This window comes from Octodon degus, unplaced genomic scaffold (assembly GCF_000260255.1).
Source record: "Octodon degus isolate 3935 unplaced genomic scaffold, OctDeg1.0 scaffold00246, whole genome shotgun sequence".
Lineage (NCBI taxonomy): Eukaryota > Metazoa > Chordata > Mammalia > Rodentia > Octodontidae > Octodon > Octodon degus.
This window is the reverse complement of record NW_004524822.1, coordinates 342,688-349,977: the sequence shown is the minus strand read 5'-3', so window position 1 is coordinate 349,977 and position 7,290 is coordinate 342,688.

Below are 7,290 nucleotides of genomic sequence, written 5' to 3'. Positions count from 1 at the left end.
CCCCGGTTCTGCCAAAAAAAAAAAAAAAAAAAAAAAAAAAAAAAAAAGGAACAGAACTCTAGGTGGTTGGATTCCTTAGAGAAGGGACCTAGTACATAGCTAAAAATCTATAGTAGTAATTTTTCTCCCAGCTTTCCTCACAGGGATCCATGACCTTCTACCAGAGTAACTATACACTGAGAAAAAGGAAATAATCACAACTTTGAGCATCAACTGGACAGTGCTTTTTCTAATCTGGCATTGATTCTAGAGACCCAGAATATCACTGTGGCTTCCTAGCAGAGTTATGGGGGCTGCAGAGGTCATATCATGAATAGAGCATTATCTCGGGTCCATCCCACAGTGGCCCAAGGGGGCTCTGTTTAGGTGAGTTGTCAACTTGCTTGGCTTGAGAGCCGCTCAGGATTAGGAAAGTATATCTTGATGTGTCTTGGTAGGTCATGGAGATGTGATCCTGAGACTGTATATGACACTTGGCCCCTTCATCTCTGGCATTGTTCCCCTTCTCTGTGTCCCAGCTCCCTAAACTGAGCATCTTTGCTCTGTTGTGCCCTTCTGCCATGATGGTTCTGCTTTGGATCCAGTGACTCATGGGATGAATTTCCCCCCAAACCATGAGCCAAATTAAACCTCTCCTCTTTTAAATTGTGGGTGTCAGGAATTGTGGCTTAGTGACAGGACAGTTAAGAGCCCACAACCCCATCCTGTATTTATGAACTTAGTTTGAGACTGCACAGTTGGAGTACACGTACTCAGAAAGTGCTAGGATCCCCACATCAGTTTTACCAGTGGAGGAAGAAAAGATATGGTTGGAAAGACCAAATGGAAGTGATTAGAATATCCTCTATCTAGGAAATAGCAAATGAAGGGCAATACTACAATCTTGAGGGGGTTGCAGAGAGTAGGGCCCCCGGCAAGGACTTGAAAGATGCAGGGTTAGTAAGTCCCACTGTACCACATTCAGTTCTTAGTGGCCTGTGCAGAAGATACCCAGATCTCCTAGAATGACAGTGGGTTACCTCAAGCTTAACCAGCAGATGGTTCCAATTGCAGTTGTGCACCAGATGTGGCTTTATGCTTTGGGAAAATTAACACATGTCAACCTGATATTCAGCTACTGACTTGGCAAATGCATTTCCCTCATTATCAGTCCATAAGGCCCACCAGAAACAGTTTGGCGAGGCCAGCAATATCCCAGCACTGTCTCATCTCAGGGGTGTATACACTTCAGACCCACAGCGCCCTCTGGATTACAGTACCTTGATCACTTGTCCTTTCCACAGACACCAGACTGATACATCACATTGATACTACTATGCTACTTGACCTAGAAGGAAAGAAGTAGCAACTTTTTAGATTAATCTGCATATAAGAAGATGGGAAATAAATTCAACCGAGACTCAGGGGTCTTCTTAGTGACATTTTTAGGGGTCTAGCATCGTGAAGCATGTTGAGTTATTCCTTCTAGGTTAAAGGCTAAGTCATTGTACCTGGCCTCCTACAATAAAGAAGGGTATCCAGTTCCTGGTAGCCTTATTTGGGCTTGTGGGGTAACATGGTCTAAGCTTGTTTATGCTGCTTGGATGTGGCCCATTTACTGTATGACCCAAGAAGCTGCTGGTTTGAATGAAATCTGGAATGAAAGAAGCCTCTGCAGCAGGTCCAGGCTGCTGTGCAGGCTGCTCTGCCGCTGAGCCATAGGATCCAGCCAACCCAATGGACAGGCACAGTTTGGAAGCTCTGAGGGGCTCTGCAGATGAGTCATAGTGCAGGCCTTCAGGATCCTGGAGCAAGACCCTGCGGTTGTCTGTGGATGTCTTTACTTCTGAGAAGCAGCTCTTGGTCTGTGATTGGATCTAACTAGACATTGCCTGCTTGATCATGGGCCACTAAGTAACCATGCAACCTGAGGTGCCCTTGATGAATTGAAGTGCTGGATGGCCCACAGACCATGCAGTGAAACACTTGCAGCAATACTCCATCACCAAATGGAAGTGTTGTTTGCAATCAGGCTTTAAATGCACAAGTGAGCCCCTGAGGGAGAAAAGACTCTGGCCTGCTTTGCAGAGTTCTGCAGGATGTGGGGGTGCTGGCCCAAAAGGACAGCAAGCAGGGGCAGCAGCAGCACTTCTGCGCCTGTCTGGGAGATCCCTGGACAGTAGTGAAGGGAGATCATCCCAAAGCTCAGAGTTTTGAGGCAGCGCACAGGGCTGTACATTTTGCTTGGGAGGAGATAACAGTTATAATTGCTGAGCCAGATGCACAGTCATAGTTGATTTATGGCCATGCTAGGCCAGCATCTGTGTTTTCATTCCTCTCTTACTCCCTCATCATATGAAATGTAATAGCTTTATATTAACTCTTTTTTGGTGGGGGAGCAGGACCAGGGATCGAACCTGGGACCATGTGCTTGCCAGGCAGGCTCTTATGCCACTAAACTATCCCTCTGGCCCTTCTGTAGTAACATGTTAAGTATTAATTTTACTTCAAAGCATTTTCATTATGGGACATCAGAAGAATAAACTTCACTTAAGGATTTTCCTCTGCTGGAGTAGGGACTGCTGCACCTCAGTGATAACGTAGTGTTATGTTGGGAGGAATTATGACTGCATTATGGTCTTTATTGGGGAATGAAGTCTTTTTTCATATCTTTACAAGGTGTGATCAAAAATAAGGTGAATGCTGCTTTCTGGTGTCATCCAACAGAAAGGCAGGCTCACAGAAACAGCGGTGTGTCCTCGTCTACATTATGCCAGACCTGGCACTGTGCGATTTCTAGGTCTTCTCCAAAGTCAAAATGACCATGAAAGACAAATGTCTTGAGTTGATGCAACAGCATGACTCAAGACACTTGTGAAAAGGGGCCTCTAGAACGGCTTCAGAAAACGGCTAGAATGACAAGATAGGTGTATTCTAACTAAAGGGAGTATTTCAAGGGGGATATTGATAGCAATGCCTTTTTTATTTTAGGTGTGTTTATCTTATTTATTTACTTACCTGGTAGAAGGCCTTGCTACACAGCTCAGACTTAGTGATCCTCTTGTCTCAGCCTCCCCAGTACTGGGATTACAGGCATGTGCTACCATACCTGGTTTCGGTGGCTGGCTCAGCACTGAGCCTACAAGGCAAGCAATACCAGGGATTGAACTCAGGTCCTTGTGCTTGCCAGGCAGGCACTTAGACTGCCAAGCTATTTCCCCAGCCCCTGTTTATCTTTTTGAGACTGGGTTTCTCTATACAGTTCAGGCTGGCCGCTTTGTAGCCCAAACTGGCCTGGAATTCACAGTGATCTTCCTGTCTCAGCCTTTCAAGAGAGCAGTATGGCCTTTACTGTAATGTTTTCTAAAAATGTTGGCCAGGCTTGGTGGAGTATGCTTGTAATCTCAGCAGTGAAGAAGCTGAGGCAGGAGGATCCATTCCTGGTATAATAATAATAATAATAATAATAATAATAATAATAATAACAACAACAACAACAACAACAACAATAATACATACACTCTCACATATGCATTCATCAGCATTCTTGATTTAGGTATTTTTTTTTCCCGGAACCGGGGATTGAACTCAGGCCCTTCAACTTGCCAGGCAAGTGCTTATTCTACTGAGCCATGTCCAGGGCCCACATCAGTATTCTTCAGAACATGACCCTGTGCTTGCCAGGCAGGTGCTGTTCCACTGAGTGAAATTCCTGGCTATTAATTATTTTCAAAAATATTGTGTATCTATGACTCTCATACTCTCCTGCATCTCCACACTAGTTAACAGAAAGAAAAAACTGCTAACACTCCAGCTGATGGCTCATGTAGTCTGAGCCAGTAAGACAGAGCTCTTCTACTGAAAGTGGAATCTGAGCCCTGTGTTCCTGGGCTCAGCCAGGAGCTGGTCCCAGTCTCAGTCCTACCCCGGACCTGCCGAATTATAATCTACATTTTTAAGATCCTAAGGTGATCTTGGTGCACGTGAGCTTTGGAGAAGCACAGCTGGAATAGACCCTGTGGGCAGTGATCAATCCCTGATAAGAAAGAAAACAACACTAGGCCTTTTAGCAGCATCCTCTTCAACTACCTCTCCCTTTGGTCCTGGTGCAACAGCAAACAGAAACACCAAAAAGGACATCCAGGATTTGGAGGCAGACTTACTTGCATTGATGGGCACTGTTCCGATCATTCCCAGAATATCAGGCCCTAATCTCTGGTGGTCCAGGGTTTTTATATGATGCACAAGCAAAATGTACGGAGGCAGAGTGGCTTGTCAACTGGGGACTGGTTCAAGCAGTGTGCATCACAGTGACCAGCTGTGTGTCACAGCAATCAGCTATTTCTAGAAGACTAGAAGCAAGTGGAACTGGAACCAGGACTATTACCCAGGTAACTAAGAAACCGAAATATGTTAGTTGGGGTGCAAGGACATTTTCTGTTACACTGGGGCACCATGGACAATGTGCCTTCGGGGCTGAAATTTGTTACCATCCTATCCCTGGCTTGCTCAGCCGCACCCTGTTATCAGGGTTCTAGGGTCCTGTGGAGTCCCAGAGATTCTCTCTAGGTTCTTTGTTGCTATGGACACATGCCTCTGCTCAGCACGTCTAAGGTTAGAAAGCAATTTTGCATTCAATGTCTCATTTGACCTTTACCATAATCATCTGAGTTGGGTGGAAGAGGTACAACTAACTGTCATTATTCTTGGTAATTATGACCCATAAAGTCACTAAATTAGTAAATACCCAACCCTTGACGGTAGGGGAAGTACAGGGTTAGGGTCTTGTGTTGTGCTCTGCTTACGTCAATCAATATATAACTTGTGTCACTACTTAGAGACTCCTATCTTATTGGAGATAAAGTTTTGATTCACTGACGTTGAACCACTTTCTTACACTGTGAAGCAGGTACAAGGGGGCTGTGTCCTATGTCACATCAGTGGGATAAAAAGTAAGTTGCAGCAAGTGGAAGAGTTCATTTAGATGGAATCTGCAGATAATGAGGACCTGTCGACTGCATTTCACAGTCATGAGACCTAAAAGCAAAGCATCGGAGGCCATGGCAGATGCGTGTGGGAGGCGCAGGGTGGTGGATGCCTTTTGGTCCAGCACCAGTTTTCTCCAGGAACTGCTGCCAGTTACTCACAGGCCAACTATTCAACCCATGAGCCAGATATAGAAATTCAAGGTCCTGTTCTAGGCTTCCAGGAAAGGAACTCTGGGGTCATCTGAATTCAGTGCATGGTAGGTTCAGATAAGCCAGAGGAAGTCCAAGGCCATTTTCCAGCTTCCTCCTATGCTTACAGAGAGAGATACAGGGTGAAGGTCTATGCATTCCATGCGGGGAAAGAGCAGAGCCTGGCTTCCTCGTTGCTATCAGCTTTGACCCTTTCCTCCAGTTCCTAGGGGAATAAGAGGGACAGAAGTCCAACACACTGCAGTGAGGTCATCAGGCACAAACAAATAAGGAGAAGTTTAACACTATCAAAAGAAAACAAGTAAGTATTGTCTCCAAATGAGGAATCTCCCCAATTTCAGTCTCTGGGAACTTGTACTCCAGCATTTTCTTTCTGCCCCTTTAAAACACCTTCCCCCAGCCAGGTTTCAAGATGGGATGGGGCCATCATCTATCCACCTTCCTTAGCTGCCAGCACACACTGGCTGCTTGCAAGTTCTGCTTTCCATCGCAGACTCATATAGGCTGGGTATGCTTGGCCTCTCCACCCAGGTGTCCGGAGATTTCTTCACACAAGGCCATGCTTAACTCCTGGATTTCCCCAAATCTGTTCCTCCTACAGTTTTCACCATTGCAGAAAATACTGTGCCTCCCGCCCTTTCTAAATGGAAAGGGCGGGAGGCACAGTATGTCTTCTGCCCACTTCGCCACATTCTGGCTCCATCCTTGGTCTGAACCATCATCCTCAGAAAGGGGCCTCCTGGCCACTGTTCTTTCCTCCCAGGTCCCTTCTCTGCTCTGTCTTCAAGACACCAGCTGGTGGGATCCTTTTCATCCCAGCTTCGATCACAATGCTGTGTCACTTCTCTGGAATGGATGGCTTCTCATCTTAACCAGAGGAAAACCCAAAACCAGCAAGGCATTGTTTCCTCTCCCATTTACAATTTAAGCCTTCTCCTTACCTCCTCTGCCTCACTCACCCTGCTCCAGGCTCCTGGGCTTCCTTGGCTTTTCTCTGAAGATACCAGGCTGCCTCATACCCCAGGGCCCTTCATTTGCTGTCCCCCTGCCTGTAGGTCCACCTCTCCAGACCACAGGTCTTTGTCCTCTCACTCCCTGTCCTTATCCAGGGCCTTGTCTGACTGGCACCTCATCCCCTATCGCAAGCTGCAATCTCAAGCCTTCCCAAGCTTTTCATCTCTTCTCATGCTTTCTGATTTTCCACAGCACTCATTACCAGCTGACAATGTGCCTTTAGTGTCAGTCCCCACGGGAAGCCAGCTCTACAGAGCAAAAATGTTCTTCCATTCACTGACTCTATCTTATTTACAGCACTTGGATGGGTTCCTGGCTCACTGGATTCTAAAGGTGCAGGTAAAGAAAAGGAAGGACATTTCTGAGATTGGAAGGAATCACAAGGTGGCAACGTCACTTGGCTCCTGGCCCTGCTTCCCCATAGAGCAGCCAGAGTGGCCCCACAACTCAGATCCCAGCCCAGCCCAGCACACAGAGGGAGAAAAGAGGACCAGGGCCTTGGGTCTTGACTCTTTGAGTTACTGAAATGTGCAGAGACATCCTTAAGCCAGGAGGATGCCCTACAAAGACAGGATGTGCACAGTGGGCATCTCCATTCTCTGCAGCCTGTGAGGAAACCTGAACGAAGCAACAGCGGGTTCTTGGGAAGCACCAGGTGTGGTCAGAAAGTCCTACCCCACTACGTGGCAGGCCTTCACCTGGAGAGAGGCTGTGCCCGCAGCTGGCCTCCCACTGCCCACCTCTCCTTTCTCCCCATCTCCTTCTTGTGCTGCACAGCTGGGCTCCCTCCTCGGCCTCGTTTGTTTAGGGTTTTCTATACCAGATGTGTGACACAGAATGCAGAATGGAGGCGTGACTCCCAGGCTGCTCAGAACGGGAGCAACTTTGTTCCACTTTGGCACTCAGAGGGTCCCCAAAAGTAGAGAAGGAGACTCATTTGAAGGAACCCAAGATGCAGAGGAGACTTGGCTACTCTTGGTCTGGGGCGTTCATGTACTCCAGGTTTAGCATGAAGTTGAAAGTTCCCTTCCTCCTCTTCTTCCTCTTCCTCCTCTTCTTCCTCTTCCTCTTCCTCCTCCTCTTCCTCCTCCTCCTCCTC